The sequence below is a fragment of the Arachis hypogaea genome, chromosome 13, assembly GCF_003086295.3.
Source record: "Arachis hypogaea cultivar Tifrunner chromosome 13, arahy.Tifrunner.gnm2.J5K5, whole genome shotgun sequence".
Lineage (NCBI taxonomy): Eukaryota > Viridiplantae > Streptophyta > Magnoliopsida > Fabales > Fabaceae > Arachis > Arachis hypogaea.
The window spans coordinates 74,595,301-74,617,102 of record NC_092048.1 but is presented as its reverse complement, the minus strand read 5'-3'; the positions used below and the strand labels follow the sequence as shown (position 1 = coordinate 74,617,102).

Here is a 21,802-nt window from a genome sequence, read left to right as displayed (position 1 = left end):
TTTTGATTTTTCAGTAATTTTTGTAACTCCACATGATCATCAACCTAAAAAAAACATAAAATAACAATAAAATAAAATAGATATAATTAAATAACATTGGGTTGCCTCCCAACAAGTGCTTTTTTAATGTCAATAGCTTGACAATGAGCTCTCATGGAGCCTCACAGATGTTCAGAGTATTGTTGGAACCTCCCAACACCAAACTTAGAGTTTGAATATGGGGTTCAACACCAAACTTAGAGTTTGACTGTGGGGGCTTTGGTTTACTCTGCAGTGAGAGAAGCTTTTCATGCTTACTCTCCATGGTTACAGAAGGAGATCCTTGATTTTTAATCACAAGGTTGTCCTCATTCAGTTGAAGGACCAACTCTCCTCTGTCCACATCAATCACAGCTCTTGCTGTGGCTAGGAAGGGTCTTCCAAGGATGATGGATTCATCCTCATCCTTCCCAGTGTCTAGGATTATGAAATCAGCAGAGATGTAAAGGCCTTCAACCTTTACTAACACGTCCTCTACTTGTCCATAAGCCTTTTTTCTTGAGTTGTCTGCCATCTCTAAAGAGATTCTGGCAGCTTACACCTCAAAAATCCCAAGTTTCTCCATTACAGAGAGTGGCATTAAGTTTATCCTGACCCCAGGTCACACAAAGCCTTCTCAAAGGTCATGGTGCCTATGTTACAGGGAATTAGGAATTTATCAGGATCCTGTTTCTTTTGAGGTAATTTCTGCCTATCCAATGCATTTAGTTCATTGGTGAGCAAGGGAGGTTCATCTTCCCAAGTCTCATTACCAAATAGCTTGGCATTCAGCTTCATGATTGCACCAAGGTATTTAGCAACTTGCTCTTCAGTAATGTCTTCATCCTCTTCAGAGAAAGAATACTCATCAGAGCTCATGAAGGGCAGAAGGAGGTTCAATGGAATCTCTATGGTCTCTAGATGAGCCTCAGATTCCTTTGGTTCCTCAAAGGGAAACTCCTTATTGGTCACTGAGCGTCCCAGGAGGTCTTCCTCACTAGGATTCACGTCCTTCTCCTCCTCTTTGGGTTCGGCCATGCCAAGTAAGGTAATGGCCTTGCACTCTCTTTTTGGATTCTCTTCTGTATTGCTTGGGAGAGTACTAGGAGGGGTTTCAATGACCCTTTTACTCAGCTGGCCCACTTGTGCCTCCAAATTTCTAATGGAGGACCTTGTTTCATTCATGAAATTAACTTAAAGTGGCCTTAGATAGATCAGAGACTATATTTGCTAACCTAGATGGATTCTGCTCAGAATTCTCTGTCTGTTGCTGAGTGGATGATGGAAAAGGCTTGCTATTACTAAACCTGTTTCTTTCACCATTATTAAAGCCTTGTTGAGGCTTTTGTTGATCCTTCCATGAGAAATTTGGATGATTTATCCATGAGAGATTATAGGTATTCCCATAGGGTTCCCCCATGTAATTCACCTCTGCTATTGCAGGGTTCTCAGGATCATAAGCTTCTTCTTCAGAAGATGCCTCTTGAGTACTATTGGATGCAGCTTACAATCCATTCAGACTCTGAGAAATCATATTAACTTGCTGAGTCAATATTTTGTTCTGAGCCAATATGGCATTCAGAGCATTAATTTCAAGAACTCCCTTCCTCTGAGGCGTCCCATTACTCATAGGATTCCTTTCAGAAGTGTACATGAACTGGTTATTTGCAACCATGTCAATGAGTTCCTGAGCTTCTGTAGGCGTTTTCTTTAGATGAATGGATCCACCTACAGAATGGTCCAATGACATCTTTGATAATTCAGACAGACCATCATATAATATATCCAGGATGGTCCATTCTGAAAGCATGTCAGAAGGACACTTCTTGGTCAGTTCCTTGTATCTCTCCCAAGCTTCATAGAGGGATTCACCTTCTTTCTGTTTGAAGGTTTGAACATCCACTCTAAGCTTACTAAGCTTTTGAGGAGGAAAGAACTTGGCTAAGAAAGCCGTGACCAGCTTATCCCAAGAGTTCAGGCTATCTTTAGGTTGAGAGTCCAACCATATTCTAGCTCTGTCTCTTACAGCAAATGAGAAAAACATAAGCCTGTAGACCTCGGAGCTAACCCCATTGGTCTTAACAGTATCACAGATCTGCAAGAATTCAGTTAAGAACTGATACGGATCTTCTGATGGAAGTCCATGAAACTTGCAGTTCTGTTGCATCAGAGAAACTAATTGAGGCTTTAGCTCAAAATTGTTTGCTCCAATGGCAGGGATTGAGATGCTTCTTCCATGTAAATTGGAATTTGGTGCAGTAAAGTCACTAAGCATCTTCCTTGCATTGTTGTTATTTTCGGCCATGTCTCCTTCTTTTTCAAAAATTTCTGTCAGATTTTCTCCAGAGAGTTGTGCTTTAGCTTCCCTTAGCTTCCTCTTCAGAGTCCTTACAGGTTCAGGATCAGCTTCAACAAGAATTTTCTTATCCTTGTTCCTGTTCATATGAAAAAGAAGAAAACAGAAAAGAAAATATGGAATCCTCTATGTCACAGTATAGAGATTCCTTATGTAAGTATAAGAAGAGAAGAATAGAGGAAGGGAAAGATAAGAATCCAAACACAGAGGGGAAGAGTGAGTTCAAATTCTTGGGTGGAAGAGAAGTGTTAGTAGATGAATAAATAATTAGAAGGAGATGAGAGAGGGAAGAATTCGAAAATTAAATAAAATAAAATAAAAATATTTTTGTTTTTAATTTGAAATTAAAGTTAAAATTCAAAAACTTAAAAAGAAAAATAAAATTAAATCAAAGTAAAATTTAAAACAAATAGTTAATTTAAAAGAAATTTTGAAAAAGAGGAAGGTGATTTTCGAAAATTAGAGAGAGAATTAGTTAGGTAGTTTTGAAAAAGATATGATTGAAATAGTAAACTTTTAAAATCAAACAAAAAGTCAAGTAGTTAATTGAAAAAGATTTGAAAATTAATTTTTGAAAAGATAAGAAGTTAGAAAAGATTTTGAAATTGATTTTGAAAAAGATGTGATTGACATTTAATTTGAAAAAGATTTGAAAAGGAAATTAAAAAGATTTGATTTTGAAAATTAAAGTTGATTACTTGACTAACAAGAAACTAAAAAGATATGATTCTAGAGTTTAAAGATTGAACCTTTCTTACTAGTCAAGTAACAAACTTAAAATTTTTGAATTAATCACATTAATTGTTAGTAAAGATTTTGAACTTATGAAACAAAATGAGAAAAAGATTTTTGAAAATCAATTTGAAATTTTTGAAAATTATGAAGGAAAAAATAAAAAAGATTTGATTTTTGAAAAAGATTTGAAAAAGACAGGATTTTTAAATTGAAAATTTGACTTGACTCATAAGAAATAACTAAATTTTAAAAAGTTTTGAAAAAGTCAACTCAAATCTTCGAAATTTATGAGTGAAAGAAGGGAAAGATATTTTTTTTTTGAATTTTAATGATGAGAGAGAAAAAAATCAAAAAGACTTAATGCATGAAAATTTTGGATCAAAACACATGATGCATGCAAGAACACTTTGAATGTCAAGATGAACACTAAGAACATGTTTTTTTTGAAAATTTTTAAGAAAAGAAAAACATGCAAGACACCAAACTTAGAAATTTTTAATTTTAGACACTAACAAATTGAAAATGCATATGAAAAACAAGAAAGGACATAAAACAAGAAATTTTAAAGATCAAACAAGAAGACTTACCAAGAACAACTTGAAGATCATGAAGAATGTAATGCATGAATTTTTGAAAAATGCTAGAAAGTTTGAAAAAATATGCAATTGACACCAAACTTACAATTTTACACAAGACTCAAACAAGAAACACAATTATTTTTGGTTTTATAATTTTATTAAATTTTTTTTTTGGATTTTTCAAAAATTATTTTGAAAAGGAAAATAAGGATTTCAAAAATTTTTAATAGGAACTCCAGGAATCTTGCAATGTTAGTCTAAAACTCCGGTCCAGGAATTAGACATGGCTTACTAGCCAGCCACGCTTTCAGTGAAAGATCCGGTCCAAAACACTAGACATGGCCAATGGCTAGCCAAGCTTTAGCAAATACAAATCAGACATACAACAGCTGATACTTCATTCAACTTGCTTATGTGCTGATGAATGGAAGCCTCGGTCCAAAAGAATTAGACATGGCTTTACAGCCAGCCAGGCTTCAACATGTCTCATGAAACTCTAGAATTCCTTCTTAAAAATTCTGAAGAACATAAATTAAATTTTTTTTTGAAAAATATTTTATATTATATATTTTTTTCTTTTTTTTTTGATAATTTTTCGAAAATAAAAGAATAAAAACAAAAAGCATAAAATTACTTAATCTGAGCAACAAGATGAACCGTTAGTTGTCCAAACTCGAACAATCCCCGACAACGGCACCAAAAACTTGGTGCACGAAATTGTGATCCTTAACAACGGTGCCAAAAACTTGCTGCTCAGAACGTAATTCACACACTTTGTCACAACTTCACACAACTAACCAGCAAGTGCACTGGGTCGTCCAAGTAATAAACCTTACGTGAGTAAGGGTCGATCCCACAGAGATTGTCGGCTTGAAGCAAGCTATGGTCACCTTGTAAATCTCAGTCAGGCGGATTCAAATGGTTATAGACTTTTAATAATTAAAAGATAAATAAAACATAAAATGGGATAGAGATACTTATGTAAGTTATTGGTGAAAATTTCAGATAAGCGTATAGAGATGCTTTCGTTCCTCCTGAACCTCTGCTTTCCTGCTGTCTTCATCCAATTATTCATACTCCTTTCCATGGCAAGCTTTGTGTAGGGCATCACCGTTGTCAATGGCTACTTCCCATCCTCTCAGTGAAAATGGTCCAAGATGCACTGTCACCGCACGGCTATTCATCTGTCGATTCTCGATCATACTGGAATAGGATTCAGTAATCCTTTTGCGTCTGTCACTACGCCCAGCACTCGCGAGTTTGAAGCTCGTCACAGCCATCCCTTCCCGGATCCTACTCGAAATACCACAGACAAGGTTTAGACTTTCCGGACCTCAAGAATGGCCGCCAATAGTTCTATCCTATACCACGAAGACTCTGATCTCACCGATCAGGAGGCTAAGAGATACACATTCAAGCTTGTTTGCATGTAGAATGGAAGTGTTTGTCAGGCACGCATTCATAAGTGAGAATGATGATGAGCGTCACATAATCATCACATTCATCATGTTCTTATGTGCGAATGAATATCTTAGAGAAGAAATAGGCTTGAATTGAATAGAAAAATAGTAGTACTTTGCATTAATTCATGAGGAACAGCAGAGCTCCACACCTTAATCTATGGTGTGTAGAAACTCTACCATTGAAAATACATAAGTGATGAAGGTCTAGGCATGGCCGAATGGCCAGCCTCCATAAAGGTCTAAGATAGCATAAGACTAATCAAAGATCAGATCCAAAGACCCTGAATACAATAGTAAAAAGTTCTATTTACACTAAACTAGTTACTAGGGTTACAAAAATGAGTAAATGATGCAGAAATCCACTTCCGGGCCCACTTGGTTTGTGCTTGGGCTGAGCATTGAAGCTTTCACGTGTAGAGGTCTTCCTTGGAGTTGAACGCCAGTTTGTAACCTGTTTCTGGCATTTAACTCTGCTTTGCAACCTGTTTCTGGCGTTTAACTCTAGAATAGAGCAGAGAGCTGGTGTTGAACGCCAGTTTGCGTCATCTAAGCTCGGGCAAAGTATGAACTATTATATATTGCTGGAAAACCCTGGATAGCTACTTTCCAACGCAATTGATAACGCACCATTTGGACTTCTGTAGCTCCAGAAAATCCACTTTGAGTGCAGGGAGGTCAGAATCCAACAGCATCTGCAGTCCTTCTTCAACCTCTGAATCTGATTTTTGCTCAAGTCCCTCAATTTCAGCCAGAAATTACCTGAAATCACAGAAAAACACACAAACTCATAGTAAAGTCCAGAAATGTGATTTTTATTTAAAAACTAATAAAAATATACTAAAGACTAACTAAATCATACTAAAAACTATGTAAAAACAATGCCAAAAAGCGTATAAATTATCCGCTCATCAGATACCAACAAGAAGAAAATCTCCGAGCTGCCTAGCCTTCTTAAGTATCTGAGAGAATAGGAAATACTGAATTAAGACATCCATATCAAATACTGCTATTTGACTGTTGCACACCTATAGAAAACTCATGTATACCTCAACGTGCCCAGCATGGAAGAGATCAAATGCCCCATCAATGTATACAATACGAGCATCAGGTCCAGGCCCCTAAAAGAGGATGAAGCCACAATGAATTATCATGCAAAATATTTCCAAAAACTAATGAGCAAATTCGCTCAAAATATTTTCATCTTGAAACCAATGAATGTGGCATAAATTTCAAATCAGTGTCTGTCTCAGCAAGTCAAGATATATAAGCATTGATAATCAAAATACCTTGTCATTTGAAAACTGTACAATATGTCAGGAAGTTGGTAGGAATTGGGACCAGTGGGAAACCTTTGGCTTGCTTTCTTCTTAAGGTTTTGCATCAGTACCATTAAGATCTTCGCGAGCTTTTTGATCTTTTAACGAAGACATAATTCTTCCTGTATAGAAACAGAGATCATACACATAATTAGCTTTTACCTACCACCCAATTTTTATCAATATAACACTTGGAACAAGAAAATTAACTTTATCATCAACAACACAAGATTTCTGCTATCTTCGAACATAAGAAGAGACAAATCTTACCAACATCATCTGTGCTGGAAACTCCTTCAGTACGTTTAATTTGCTTGTATCAGCCAGCTTTCTTTACTGCAGCATAAGCATCTGTTCCATCTGGAAGCAGGCAAGGGTCATCTCCATGTATGACATAGTCAATGTTGTATTCATAGAAAAGATGATTCAAGAATTCCTCAGTAATTGCATAAGGAGCATCGGTTATGACTTCGTCCACCCATTTCAATTCAATAACAAGGGTCAGCCTGGAAGACAAAATACATTCTCAACATTAATTCTTTTACAATGTTGGCACACTTGAGTTATTCAAACAAACAAGTTTATTCCCTTGTTGCAAAGTCTCTAGTCTTATGTTTAAGCTAAATTAGATTTTGTCTAGGAGAAAATCACTAGGAGCAAAACAGAAAAGGACCAAATATTAGTACCTCTCCTCCATGGACAAAATAGACGGGCCTTTATTGGCGAAGATCTCCTCATCACTCACCAGACCCGCAACCAATTCATCTCCTAGAGCTTTTGCCTGTCTGAGTGCATTGGTTTTGTTTTGTTTTATTTTGTTTTATTATCAGAAACAAGATGTTTCTGTGATGTAAGAGGAGGCACAGACCTGCAACAAAGCAACCATCACGGCAAAATGTGAAATCCCAAAAATAATATTAACCAAAAAAATAAATCAATTCAACTAACACATTCAACACAACACAACCATAACCAACTAATATGCACCGGTTTGATTACAGAGACTTGCTACTTAAATTAAACTTCAATCAAATACAGAATTCTATTTCATCAAATCCAATAAACATAACAGGGTTTCCAAAAGACATTGTACCTACTCTATGATGCGTCCCTCATCAGCGGGTGAGTCCACGCATGTTCTTCGCAAGTTTTAAAACTTTTTCAAATCCTGTTTAACCATAGGAAAATCGATGACTGAAAGTGTGAAATAGAAAAAGAAATAAAAGAAAGGAATAAGAACAGGACTTGCAAAGAAGCAAGAAGCTAAGATCGATGAATGCTTGGAGAGTCTAGTTTCTTCTAAAGCTAAGCAGGAAGGGAGCGGCGCCGAAAGGGTTAGGGTTTGCAGAAACGGAAGGGAGCATCGACGGCGGGTTTGCGACGGCAACTGAGCAGAGGGAGTCACCGCCAGAGAGAGTCACTGCAGAAGGAGGGCTAGGGGTGCCGGAAGAGGGATTGCTGGCGGAGGCATTATGAGCGCAGCTACGTTCTTCACAGAGTGTCGTCAGAGTAGTTCTTCGTCAGAGTGTCGTCGTCGCAGGAGTGGCTCGTCGTCGCGGAGTGTCGTCAGAGTTAGGGCTTAATGTTTGAAGAAGGAGGAGTTAGGGCTTATGGCGCGGGTCTTCGAATGAAGAAGGATATACGAGCATCTGAAGGGTATACGAGCTTCTGAATCTTTAATTTCAAAAGATTAAGTTATAACACTCAAACATTTTAATTTGAAGGGTATACAAGCATTTTTTTATTTTTTTTATGGAGGAACCTTTTGGCCACGCTTTTGAAGAGTGAAAAAAGGCTTATAGGAAACGGCTACGCTTTTTGAATGCCACAATAATAAAACCCTGTTGCTACGCTTTAAAAGCGTGCCGAAATCTCTCTATGTCTACGCTTTATAAGCATGACAAAAAAAATGTGGCTAAATCTCGCATCAACTGCCACCCTCATAAAAGCATGGCCATTGACCTTTTTCGCCACGCTTTTAAAGCGTAGCAAAAAAAACGTGGCCAAATCTCTATTCAAGCGCTACCCTCACAAAAGTGTGGCCATAGACCACTTTTTGCCACGCTCTTAAAGCGTAGCAAAAAGAAGCGTGGCCATAGGCCTTTTTCTTGTAGTTTCATAACATTTCACATGTCATAATTGATCAATGAATTAATACGAGAAGAAACTCGGCTTTCAACCAATTCAAAAAAAATCAACTTTCAATCGATCTGAGAAGAACTCGACTTTCAACAATCCGAGAATAAGCTCGGCTTTTAACCAATCCAAAAACAAATTCAGCTTTCAATCGATTCGAGAAGAAACTCAGCTTTTAACTAATCTGAGAACAAACTCGGCTTTTAACAAATTCGAAAACAAATTTGACTTCCAATCGATCTGAGAAGAAACTTGGCCTTCAACCAATCCGAGAACAGACTCGGCTTTTAACCATTCTGAAAACAAATTCGACTTTCAACCAATCTGAGAAAAAAACTCGGTTTTCAATCAATCCGAGCACAAACTCGGCTTTTAACCAATCCAAAAACAAATTCATCTTTCAATCGATCCGAGAAGAAACTCGGCCTTCAACCAATCTGAGAACAAACTTGGCTTTTAACCAATCCGAAAACAAATTTAACTTTCAATCAATCTAAGAAAAAACTCGATTTTCAATCAATCCGAGCACGAACTCGACTAATAATTAATTCAAGAACAGTCGATTTTCAACCAATAAGAAAATAAAGTCGACTACCTTATCAATCTTGAGCTATATATGCTCGACCAATAATTCTTTTTATGCATTTTCTATCCTCCATAAGACCATGATTAACTATTTCTTCTCTGTTTACTATATCAATTCTTGAAAGCTATTATACCTAATAGAACTCTTATCTCATAGGAGTTATGGAAAACTTCATTAAATATAATAGCTTATGACCAAAATTTTTAATGCCTTTTATTGAACTATTATTATTCATTTTTTTTGCTAGATCATTTGAATTAAATACCATAGCATCATATGGAATTCAATGCAGATTTCTGGCATGGAAGTCTTGCAGTTGAATACAAAATCAATATAGCCATTATACTTGAATAAATAATGATTCATTTATTTAGAATTGTTATGTTTAGCAGTGATACCATAAATCACTAAGCAAAATCAAATATTAATATACTTGAGATATGGGTAATTAGCTCATCCTTTTATTTTTCTATTTAACAATAGTTTATGCATGTTTATTTTCAACACATCTTATTTATGTTATAACATCTTTATTATTCACCTAATATTCTATAAATAACTTTAGCAAATAAATATTTTTCGATCATTTGTTGTGGGTTAGAAAAAGTATTTTTCTACAATTAACTTAAGCAAATAAAATTTAACACATAGTTATTTTTTGAATAAGTCCCGACATAATAACCCGACTAAGCTTAGGGGCTCACCATATTATTATTATTCATGTTGTAAGAACCGGAGTTTTTCTGTAAAACCGTTTTAATAAAAATAATAATTTTAATGCCCGGAATAGATTCAAAATTTTAGAAATTTTAATTTGAAAATTTAAAGGTGAAATTTGATTTCAATGAATTTTACTGAGTTGGAAAAATGCGTACTGGCGCTTAAGCTGGCAGTACCGGCTCTAGTCTGTCCAGTACCGCATTTTTAGGAAAATAAGATTTTGAAAGTTGATTTATTGTTTTGAAAGGATAAAAATAATTTAGAATTAAAAACCGGGCACTAATCTTAAAGGTTTTGGCCCAAAGTGGGCCAAACGAACCAAAAATGCTAACGAGTTGGACCGGCCCCGAACCGGGCCCAAGGCTCAACATATATATGCTCATTTAATGAGCATTTCAGCCCATTCCACTTCATTTGGAAGAAGGGGGCGCAGCTGCTATGAGAGGAGAGGGAGAAGAAAGAGCACTATTCACCCTCACCTTCTTTTGCTTGTAACTTGAGCTACGGAACTCCGATTGACGAGCCGTTTATGGCCACGTTAAGCTCTTGATGAGCTCTTCCTTTCTATCTAGGTTTTTCTGGTAAGATATTGAAACTCACCTACTAGTTTCCTGACCTAATTTCTGCATTTTGGTTTTTAAGTAGATTTTGTGATTTTGCTTGTTTAGGTGATCTCTAATAACGGTAATTGTTAGATTTTACCCCTAATCGCGTTAGGTAAGGTAAGTCTTTTCAAACTCTTGTGGTTTGATGTTTTGGTTAGCCATAGTGTTGATTTTTGGTATGTTATGTGTATGGCTTGATAGTTGGTGAGTCTTGGAAGCTTGTTTGGATTCAAAGTGGTGGTTTGTGCATATTGGAAATTGACCAAGGTATGGTTTCAATTTTTTTTTTATGTAATATGTAATGTTTCTGGACACTTAGGCTAGTTAACCCTAAGATAGGATTGAATGATATTGGCGTATGAATGATTATATATGAATTGACGTTAATTGTTGGTTGTATTAGATTATTGTGGTTGATGATGATTTTTGGGAATTATTGGTGTTGATGAGTATTGATGGTGGATTGGATTATGTATGAGATATGTGAATTGGGATGAAGATTTTATGAATTGTATGTATTGGTGTGTAATTATGATGTTGTTGAGTAAATTGATTATTGGTGTTATTGATGAGAATTGATAGATAAAGTGGTGTTGTTGTGTGGGATGAATCCGAATGAAAATAATAATGATTATATGTTTCGATGATGAATGTTATGAACTATTATTGTTGATGAGGGTTGTTGATATGGTTGATGAGTAATGATGAATATTGATGTTGTTGGTAATTGAAGGTGAGTGTTGAGATTGTTGATAAATGATATGAATTATGAATTTGGATGAGTAATGTTATTGATATTGAGAATGATTGGGGTTGAATGGGGTTAACTCATGATGAATGTTAGTGATATGATGATGGATGATAGTGTGGATTGAAAATGGTTTTTAGTATGATATATTGATGTTTGAGGTTGGTGATGTTGTAATCTGTTGGAGGAGGATTGATTATAATGTTATATATTTGATATTTGAGGTTGAGAATAATGAAGTGTGAAAGAAAAAAAATTGGTATAAATGGTGGAATGTGATACAAAGGGTGAGTTATGATGTAATTTGGAGTCTGTTATGGCTTTGGTTTGATTTAGCTTGAGAATTGTGGAAAGTTGAGGATTTGTCATTTTTAGTAAAAATGGATTTTTGGTGAATTTTGATGGATCCTAACTTGATCCTCATTTTTCAAAATTTGTTGAAATTTGATTTAAATTAAATTCCATCGAAAACTCTTCAAATTGATATAAAGTTTGTAAAATTTGGACTTCTGTGGAGGAAGTTATGATCATTCAAAGTTTGGTGTCAAAATCTAAAATTTTGCAGAGTTGCAGAATTTTGTGATTTCTGATATGTGCGCATGCACAGCCTTGTGCGCACGCACAACCCTGTGAAATTTTAATCCTGTGTGCACGCATAGCCTTGTGCGTACGCACAAGCAGGGAAAGGCTTGCTGGTGAGAGCGCTAGCACAACCTGTGCGCGCACATATCCAATGGAGTATTACAACCTATGTGTACGCACAGCTCTGTGCGCACGCACACATTGGGAAGGTCAGTCTGTTGGGGGCGCTAGCACACTTTGTGCGAGCGGACAGAATTGTGAATTTTTGTATTTGTGCATATGCACACCCCTATGCGTACACACACGTTTTAAAAATCTCTTTGGGCGTGTGCATGCACACCCCTATGCGTACGCACACGCCCTGTTTCTCAAACTTAAATTTTGTTTTCAACTATTTCACCTTCCCAACAAGCTTGTAAGCTTCTATGACACTATTTTAAGACTCTTTGGCTTATTTTCGGGTATCAAAAACATGGGAAAGGTCCTAGGGAATGTAATTTGGTATTATTTTAGATTTTTGGTGTACTGAGGATGGACTTGGTGGAGTGAGAAAGAAGAATGGTACTGAAATTGAGAAAATGAGGAACTAATGAGTTCGGAATGGAATTAAGAATTGATGATGGTTATTATGAGCTTGATGGATATTAAAGGGAAGTGTGTCAGGCACTATATCCTTGGAATGTTGAGAATTGATAATTGAAAGTGATTTGAGATGAGAAATGGTGATGACTGGCGATGATGAGAGGTTGATGAACTTGTTGAATGTTGAGAGTGTGCCAGGCACTATATCCTTGGGTTAAGTACGATGAGAACTTAAAGATGAATGATGATCTTGTTAAATGTGGAAAGTGTGCCAGGCACTATATCCATGGGTTAAGCATGATAGTGTGAAGGGCACTATATCCCTAGGAATGAATTATGATTAATGACCTTTTCTGGTGCAAGAGTGTGCCAAGCACTATATCCTTGGGTTACGCATGCGAGTGTGCCCGGCACTATATCCATGGGTGAATAGAGTGTGCCCGGCACTATATCCGTGGACGTGGCAAAAAAGCTACATCTGAAAGGATGTGTCGGGTTGGCATTTATGGACCGACAAGTGATATCACAAGCCAATAGGATAGACATTCATCATATGCATTTCTTATGTGCTTGTTTGCTTTGATTACTTGAGTTTGCCTAATTGTATAATATGCCTATTTGCTTCCTAAATTACTTGATATATATGAATACTACTTGTGTTTTACTTGCTTGCATTATCTGTGTTTGTCTGGTGCTGAGGAGGTAGGTAGGCGATGGCGATGGGATTGCGTGGAAGGTAGGTTGGTGACGACTGTGGGATACAGCGGTGTGATTTGATATTAGTTAGAAATCTCCTAAGTTTAGATAGCCCTATTTATGGTTTATGGTTTAAGTTATTTATTTTGTTAAGGCTTGAATATCTGTTTAATGCGAAGTTCTAGGATTGCCTTCGGTGTCCCGGAACCTTACATCTTACATTTTTGGGCACTGTTACCATACTGAGAACCTCCGTTTCTCATACTATATTCCGTTGTTGTTTTTCAGATGCAGGTCGCAATCCACCTCGGTGAGTTGCTTGGATGGTGACAAAAGCGGAGGATCATGATGCTCTTTGGTGTCTTTTGATTTATTTTATATATATATCTCACTTTTGTATTTTGCTTTTACCTAGAGGCTTATATTGAGAGAGAAAAACTTGTATAAGCTGTTTTAAACTTCTGATTCTGTTTTGTCTGTATTTATGGCTAGCCGGCTTAAACTTCACGAGCCGTGGCTAGATTATTATACTATTATACACTTATCTTTTACTATACTATATATGTTCCTTGTGCGTTAAGTTAGTAGCTTCGTGAGTACGTTTTGCACTTTTAAATCCTATTTTTGAGCTATATCCTTTATCGGGCTTCTAGAATTATTACTCCTTATATATATATATATAAACAAGTCATAGATTTGTCGTAACCTTTGATTAACCTTTGCCTTACGGCATGAGGTAAGGTATAGGGTAATTAGGGTGTTACACAAGTTATCTTTCAACCGATTTATAATTTTAGCCTGAATCATATTATCGGTAGACAAAGCTTGGGGGTTATGCTCCGTTACTCAATATGAATTAAAACTCGGCCTTAATTATCATTCATTCTTTGCTTGTAATTAACATTTTTATTACCGATTTAATGACAATAATTTCTATCTTAATGACCAAACGGTCATAATATGGATATCATTCATCAATTCTATGTCTATAAAAGGAACCTTCTATATCTAAAGTCAGGAGGTACACGCATGATAGGTTTTAAGATCTAAATTACTTTACTATTCTGATATACTGATTTGAGCGCCATAATATTTTTTGCAAATACCTACCTTTCCGTGTTCTTCTTCTTGCTGAAGTGTACATCTTCTGGAGATGAATAGATAAGTTCCATTTTCTCTAAGGTGAGATATACCTCAGAGCTGAACATTAGGGTTTTGTCATTAATAATGTTCTAAATATGTAGTCTATTTTTTTAATTCTTGCACCGTAATAGGACAATTAGAAATGTGGAATAATGTCTTCATGAGCTCATGGTTGGCTTCGTTTGGTCTTTTTTGTTATTTTATTTATTTAAATATAAATATTGTATAATTTTAATTTCAGAATTTTTTTATGGCTTTACTTTTATTTGCTCGATTTATAATATATTGTAACACATTTTATTTTAGACATATTTGTCAGGTAATTCTTTTATTTAATTCATTAATCACTATATTTTGTTGTCAAAGTTTCTCTATAGTATAATGATTTATTATATTTTCTTCTAGTGTGTCAAATTAAAATTACAGATGGTATATATTTGAAGTTAAGGCTTATGCCATTGTTTTTTATCATGTTTGTTTTCCTATCATCCTCTATTGTTTTTTATATTGTTACTCTTTCATGACAAATAATGCTTTATACCTGTGAAGGGCAATATTATAAATGACTCATAGTTTTTTAAGTTTGGTTAGTAGTGTGTTTAATTAATTAAATGGTTAGAGTTAGTTTGCTTTACTCTTTTTTTGTATATATATTTTTTGGCTTGGTACTGTTTTCAATTTGGTTAAGTTTAATAGATGATTAGAATTGTTTCTCTCTTATTCTTGCACACTCTCTTCTTCTTTATTAATCTCTCTTTACTCAACATCATCCGCAGCATATTACAACAGTTTGTTGCTGTATGAGTATTTTTCAAGAACTATTTTATGGAATCAAGAGCTAAGGATTAATGATCCATAGTAGACTCTCATGAGGATTCGGACAATTCCAACATCTCAAATGCTTAAATCACACCTCAAACAGTTACATCCCTCCCCTTTAATTTCTTTCAACAAGAATTCTTCAACCCAATTTCAGATTAATTGATAGAGACAAATCATAAGACTTGACAACAACAAGCACTATTTGCAATTTGGAGGCAAGATTTGCAATCTCATCTTCACTAAAATTGAATTCGTCTTCAATATGATTCATCAAAAAATCAAGCAGCAAGTATTCAAACTTCAACCTATAAGCAATGGCGTCAAGATGATTATAATCTGATTTCTTGGATGCTTGCATCTATGAATGTAACATTCAAGAATAAGATGGTTGGCTATACATTTACCTTTGAAATTTGGACAAGAATTGAAGACTATTTTGCAAAGTCCACCAAATACAGGATCAAGCAATTGAAGACTCAGCTGATGACCATCAAAAAGCAAGGTTTGAATGCCTCTGCCTATGTCTCTCAAATTAAGAATACTGCAGATTGTCTTGCTGTCCTAGAAGAGTCTCTTACCTCTGATCAATACATTAAATCAATATTGGAAGGGATGAATGAAGACTATCATATTTTATTGACTATGGTTAATTATAAATCTGTGTTGTTCATTTTAGCTGAAGTTGAAACGATGGTGCTTACACATGATGATATGTCTGGGAAATTTAGAAAATTTGGTACTTCTATTATTCAAGCAAATATTGCTCAAGGTTCTTTTCCACATATTCCTACCAATCTGAGAGCTAATGGTGGAAGAAGAGGTAGAAGTGGTGGCCATTTTGGCAGAGGAGGTATGTAACACCCTACTACACAGAGCCTTATGCTTAAGTCATAAGACAGAGGTGGTGAGGTATTGCGACCTCTAAAAGTAAAATTATATATATAATATAGTGAAAAAGATTTATAACTAGGAGACTTTGAAGAAAAGGGTAAAGCAAAAATCGGTAAAAAGAAAAGCGCAACACTCATGAAGTGATAAAGTAAATGAAGCAAGATAAAGCAAGCTAACAAGATTATATACTAAGAGTTCCAAAATACAGATAAAAAAAACTCATGACTCGGCTCATGACACATAAGTGTATACACAGGTATATATAAGAGAACCCAAAATATACCCAAACTTACAAAGTTACAGAACCTGTTTCTCCAAAATAGCCTCTAAGAAGAAGTTAATACATCACATATATAATAAGTGGAGATAATAAGTATCTATATAAATACATATAACCAAAATAAAGTCCCAAAATGTTCAAGATCTCCGCTATCTGAAGCTTCCAGCATGCCTTAGCGAGGAGCCTCTCGTCCTACATTTGAAAATAAAAAAATCCGCATGGAGTGAGAACCGAAGGTTCTCAGCATGGTAACAATGCCCACATATCTAATATATAATATCCTGGGAAAGTCGAAGGCAATCCTGGAACTCCGACACTCAATTTCAAGACTTAAAAGTTTTGAATTTCAAAACCTTAAATAGGGTATGTTATTTAAGGACTCTCGATTTTGTTTCAATTCTAACTTAATCCCTAAAGTCATTGCCTTTCCTCCAATCCTCCAAAACTCCAGTAGAACCACACAGACAAACAAAATAGACAACGCAAACACAAGTAGAATGCAGGTACAGCAAGAAAATCATATAGCAAGTAAGTATAGTAATTTCACAAAGGCAATCCCAAATAATGCAAACTCAAACAAGACAAACAGATGCGTATGATGCATGCCTTTCCTACCGGCTGTGAGCTCACATATCGGTTATCTTGTCAGAACCTGACACACACGGTAGCTAACTCGGATATCGTCTCTCTGACATGCCTCCACAGTCTTGGGATATAGCGCCTGTCACACTCTCAGGATATAGTGCTTGCCACACTCATGGGATATAGCACCCGCTACGCTCACGGGATATAGTGCCTGTCACACTCATGGGATATAGTGCCTGACACACTTTCTAGGGAAAGGTGCTCCCACACTCTTGGGATATAGCGCCTGCCACGCTCTCGGGATTTAGTGTCTATCACACTCATGGGATATAGTGCCCTACACACCTTACAACAGAGAAAAAACTTACACATATTCGTCACTAATCATCCCCATTCATCATTATTCAATCAAGTTCACCTAACTATTATCAACAATAGATCATAATTCAACGTAACCATCAGGCTCACTACACAAACAACACTTCCACCAATCACACCATTCACTTTTCCCTTTTCTTCATCAACAAGAAACTTACTTCCATTATCCTACCGCACTTCACTACCCAAGGACTAAAAATAGGGCTTTAGACAAGAGTAACGAAGGTTTGAAAGTTGGAGGAATGGTTTGAAAAGCACAAATTCATAGTTCAGAAAAATAGAGGTTCGTGTACGCAAGCATTGATGCACCAGTATTTTATGATATATTTTGGACTGAATTGAGTGGGTTTTGTCAAATATTCTCACACTTATTCATGTAAATTGCATGTTTTTCATTTCCTTCCTAATTTTGTACTATGATTGAAAACATGCTTCCTAGGCCTTAAAATTGTTAATTTTTAATTCTCCTTTGTACCATTCGATGCCGTGATGTGTTTGTTAAGTGTTTTCAGGTTTACAGGGCATGAATGTCTTATAAGATGAAGAGGAAGCATGTTAAAGTGGAAGGAACATAAGGAATTAAGGAGCTGAAAAGCGAGGAGCGACGCACACGCATGGCTGACGCGTGCGCGTGATTTGGAGCATCTTACAGCGGTGCGTATGCGTGACTGAGGCATACGCGTGACAAGCGCAGAAGTCCAGCGACGCGTACGCGTACGCGTGACAGAGCGTCACGTGCTGCATTTATTAGAACTTGCTGGGGCGATTTCTGGGCTGATTTGGACCCAGTTTCAAGCCCAAAAATGCAGACTAGAGGTAGGGGTGTAGCTGAGACTGAACACACTTTCATTCTCACTTAGTTTTAGTTTTAGTTTTGAATTCTAGAGAAAAAACACTACTTCTCATAGGGTTCTTAGAGTTCTTAGTTTTTCTTGGGATAGGATATTGAGAGAGCTGCTATTACCTTCTATTGAAGTCGTCATCTATATAGTTTGCTTTTCCAATAACTCAATTTCTCTTTTCCGTTTAATTGCCTTGATGTTCATGTTGGATATTGTTATTTTTGAATTTTATTAATGCAATGAAGTATTTTCATATTTATGTTCATGGCTTGTTTGATTCGTATTGATTATTGTTCATGCTAATTTTAATTTAATTAATTTCTCAAAATCACCATATCTTTTATTTACTCGTATTATGTGTTTATAAAAATGGCATTCATATTGATGGAGTAGAGCTCCCAACTTGGCTTAGGAGTTGATTAATAGGAAACCCTTGAGTTGTGTAACTCAAGTGTAATTTGTAAGTGGAAATTGCTGGCTAACTCGATTTTCACTAACTCTAGTCCTTCTCCTTGAAGTAACTAGGACTTGTGAGCTAGAGTTAGTAGTACCCACTTGACTTCCCTGCAACTGCAAAAGGATAACTAAGTGGAAGCAATAAACCTTTGCTATTACACTTGGGAAAGACAACAAGGACAGAAATTTCAATTATCTCTCCTAACCAAGGTCTTTTATTTCAAATACATAACATCTCTTGTTACTACTTATTGCTTTAATTTCTAGCCATTTATTTTTCCAATTTTCACTTCAAAAATTACTCAGAAAAATCCTAACCAATAAATTGCACCTTGTGTTAACTCTTTAGGAAACGACCCGGGATTCTACTCCCGGTTATTTATTTTTAACTGTGACACACTTCTAAATTGATAGTGGAATTTTCGTCGGTTAAAACTGTACTTGCAACGCTACTTTTATAAGAATTTCTTAATCGCCATTTTTTCACCCATCATATTTTGGCGTCGTTCCCGGGGAATTGCAAATGTATGCCTTATTATTGGTTATTGTGAATATTGTGAATAATTGTGCTTTTTCGTTTCTTTGTTAGTTGTTTCTAGTTTTAGAAATTTATTTTCATTATTTCTTATTAGTTTTTGTTTTTATTTTCTCTTATTACTATGAATTCTCACCCATATGGCTATGAGTTTAGTTCAAATTATGTTGTAGGGAATGAAAGCTACAATGAGAACATGCATCAAGGATGGGACAATCAAAGGTGGAAGGAGCCTCAAGCTTATGGACAACCTCCATGGCAACAACCCTCTCCGATGTACTACGAGCAAGAGACATCCCGTGATGCATACCAAGACAACGGTTATGGTAGACCTCTTTGTGACAATCATCAACCACCACCATATGCCTATTAACCCCCTCTTCAACATAGCCTTGAACCACCATACTCACAAGTCTCTTTCCACCATTCACCTCCATATGACCCTAACCCTTATCCACCATACCAACCACCATATGAACCATATGAACCATACATGGAACCACCTCAATTCCAACACATCTACTCCCAAGAACCACCACCTCAATATACATCAGCTCCATATCTGTATCAAGATGAACCACCTTCCCATTATGAGCCCTTTCTCCCAACAAATAAATCCTCCTATCTACCCCAAGCTCCCATAGATAATACCTTGGTGTTATTCGCCAAGGACAAAGAGAGCTTCAAACCACACTTACCTCTACTCTCACTGGTCTCACCTCTACTCTCCAAGCTCTTATATCCCTTGTGGGTCCACATAATGATCTCTCTATCCCACCACCACCCTCCTTGAAAGAACACCCATATCCATCAATCCAAGAGCAACACAATCCCTATTATGCTAGTGACGTGGAACAAGAGAGAAGGGATTGTCTTAAGGACTTAATGGATCGGATTCATGTATCTATACTTCAAGAGAAGCAAGAGGAGGCCCAGAAGGTAGCGGAGGAATGTAAACACCCTCCAACACATGACTTGATCAATGAGGAAGAGTTGGAAGAAGTTAACAAAAAAGTGGGAATTGAAGAAAGTTGTCAAGAGGTGGAAGTCATCAAGGAGGAGGAGTTTGATTTTGTACTAGAGCAAGTGGAGAAAGCCGAAATTATCGAAGAAGAGGAAGTGGTTAAAGACTTAGGAGATGCGGAACCTCCATGGAAAACTCAAGGCATAGAGCCTCCTTCCAAGACGTTTGAATTTGATGTTGAGGAGGGTGTACAACCTCCAAGGCATATCATAGTTGAAGACTTTGAGGAGGTTGATCATGAGATGGATTCAATAATTGATGAGTTTTTATCTACAATTGAATCCTCTCCCATTGGACTTGAAGATGAGGTTAATGTTGAAGAAGCTTGTCAAGAGGTGGAGATCATCAAAAAGGAGTCCATGAGAGTGAAACATACATTGGCAAGGCCGCCATTGGAGACACCTCCCCTGAAGCCATCCCCATCTGTCCTTTCATTCAAGTGGGTAAATCTCATCCCCTTAAGCTTTAATTTCTCGCTTGCATACGGTTTGCTTGAGACAGATGGATAACTTAGAGCTCTTTGTGGTTTTAATAGTAAAAGGGAGATGGTTAGTAGTTGGCAATACAATCCTAGGTTCGTTATGGTTGGATGTTCAAGGTCTAAGTGCAATGGTTGATATAGTTTTCAATTGAGAGAGTCTAGGAAGTTATTGGGATGCCTCAGTGAGAATTCGGATTGCTTGCCACCCGGTTGGAACAATGACGATCAACATAAAGACGGGTGTAGAAACAAGGTTTGGGATCTCGGCATACAAGAGGATCAACTTTGGGAGCTCAAAACTTGTGAAGAGCTTCATCAAGGCTTGGTGAATTTACTTGGAAATATTGAGGCTTATTGGAAGTCCAAGCGTTGGTGGAAGTTTCAAGATGAGTTCAAGCACAAGCCACCATGACAAGGAGCTCACCAAATGTCCAACTTAAGGACTTTAACTAAAAGTGCTAGGTGGGAGACACCCCACCACGGTAAATTCTTCCTATTTTATCTTTTATTTATATAAGTAATAAGTTAAATTTTCATTTTTAGTTGGGTTTATTTGGTTTAAGTTGTGATTTCACTAGTTTAATAATGTTTGGATTTACTTTGGTAGCTTTTTAGTTAAAAAAAACAAGTATCCCACGCGTGCGCGTGACCGACGCGTACACGTCACATGCGACGCTGCAACCTCTGGTAATGAACAGAGAGTTGCACTAGAACCTCTGGACTTCTGTGCTTGTCACGTGTACGCGTCAGTCACGCGTACGCGTCGCTATAAGATGCTCCAAAACACGTGCACGCGTTAGCCATGCGTGCGCGTCACTCCTCGCTTCTCAGCTCCTTAATTCCTTTTGTTCCTTCCATTTTAACATGCTTCCTCTTCATCCTGTCAGTCATTCATGCCCTGTAAACCTGAAAACACTTAACAAACACATCACGGCATCGAATGGTACAAAGGAGAATTAAAAATTAATAATTTTAAGTCCTAGGAAGTATTTTTCAATCATAGCACAAAAATTAGGAAGGAAATGAAAAGCATGCAATTTACATGAATAAGTGTGAGAACATTTGACAAAACCCACTCAATTTAGTCCAAAATATATCATAAAATAGTGGTGCATCAAGCATCATGCTCGCGTACGCAAGCAGCACATTTGGACAGTCCCGCATACGCATTCACTTGCCGCGTATGGTGCATGGGGTCCGCGTGCACATTCATGAGTTTTGGTCCATCCCGCGTGCACATGCAT

General features: G+C 36.6%; 1 non-coding gene and 1 pseudogene across 1 annotated transcript; one reads left to right on the top strand and one right to left on the bottom strand.

The window, feature by feature from the left end:
* The first annotated feature begins 1,822 nt into the window (after positions 1–1,822).
* On the top strand, positions 1,823–1,930 carry LOC112739743 (small nucleolar RNA R71). Its single transcript, XR_003170680.1, has one exon. It is a non-coding gene; the product is annotated as a small nucleolar RNA R71 (small nucleolar RNA).
* A 4,128-nt stretch (positions 1,931–6,058) lies between these two features.
* LOC112735049 (ethanolamine-phosphate cytidylyltransferase-like) lies at positions 6,059–7,265 on the bottom strand (annotated as a pseudogene).
* Positions 7,266–21,802: the final 14,537 nt, after the last annotated feature.